The sequence below is a fragment of the Myotis davidii genome, unplaced genomic scaffold, assembly GCF_000327345.1.
Source record: "Myotis davidii unplaced genomic scaffold, ASM32734v1 scaffold575, whole genome shotgun sequence".
NCBI lineage: Eukaryota > Metazoa > Chordata > Mammalia > Chiroptera > Vespertilionidae > Myotis > Myotis davidii.
This window is the reverse complement of record NW_006290306.1, coordinates 5,733,900-5,734,542: the sequence shown is the minus strand read 5'-3', so window position 1 is coordinate 5,734,542 and position 643 is coordinate 5,733,900. Positions and strand designations below refer to the sequence as shown.

At 46.7% G+C, this 643-nt stretch overlaps 1 protein-coding gene across 1 annotated transcript in view; it reads left to right on the top strand.

Moving 5' to 3' along the window:
* The window catches only part of AP1S3 (adaptor related protein complex 1 sigma 3 subunit), a 16,217-nt gene that overhangs the window by 14,519 nt on the left and 1,055 nt on the right, over positions 1 to 643 (top strand). The gene's annotated exons all lie outside the window — the stretch shown is intronic.

The following is a 643-nucleotide window of genomic DNA, read 5'->3' as shown; positions in this document are numbered from 1 at the left end:
GGGAAAAAAGGAAAAGGAGACATATGTACTATTATTTGTAACACTTTAAACAAGAAAATAAAATTTAAAAAAAATTCGCATCTCCTGTCATTCCCCCCCCCCTCATTTTCAAAAACTTTATGCCCAATTTTGTATTTGTAACTTTATATTCCTTTTTAAGTGGTGCCACAAAACAGGCCTGGGCCCCTGGCCAATGTGACACCCTTGCTAACTGTGAAGACATGGGCAGCAACTGTAAAAGGTGGTAGAGGGCAGAGGTCTTGGGGTGTCAGCTCTTATTGGCCAATGTTCACCTTCAAGGTGTAAGCACCTAATCGGGAAGTGTGGATGACTGACCACAGTGTTTTCAGCAGAGGAGCACTGGCCCTCTAACGGAGCTGGTGAAAACCGGTTAGAACACACCCGATTTGTAACCCTAGTGTCTTCTGGACAGTCTGGCTTGGCCTTGGCCTTCACCTGTCTGGCCCATGCTGGTTGATTGTCTTCCTGGCAGGGCCAAGGGAACCACGTGTCCTGGGGTTCAGGCTTACGAATGCATTGAGCGTCACAGATTGAGCTGTCAAAGGCAGCGGTGTTACTTAAGTCTCCCCCCTTGATCTATCTTATCGATTTAACCCAGAACCCAGTGTGTTTACACACAGGT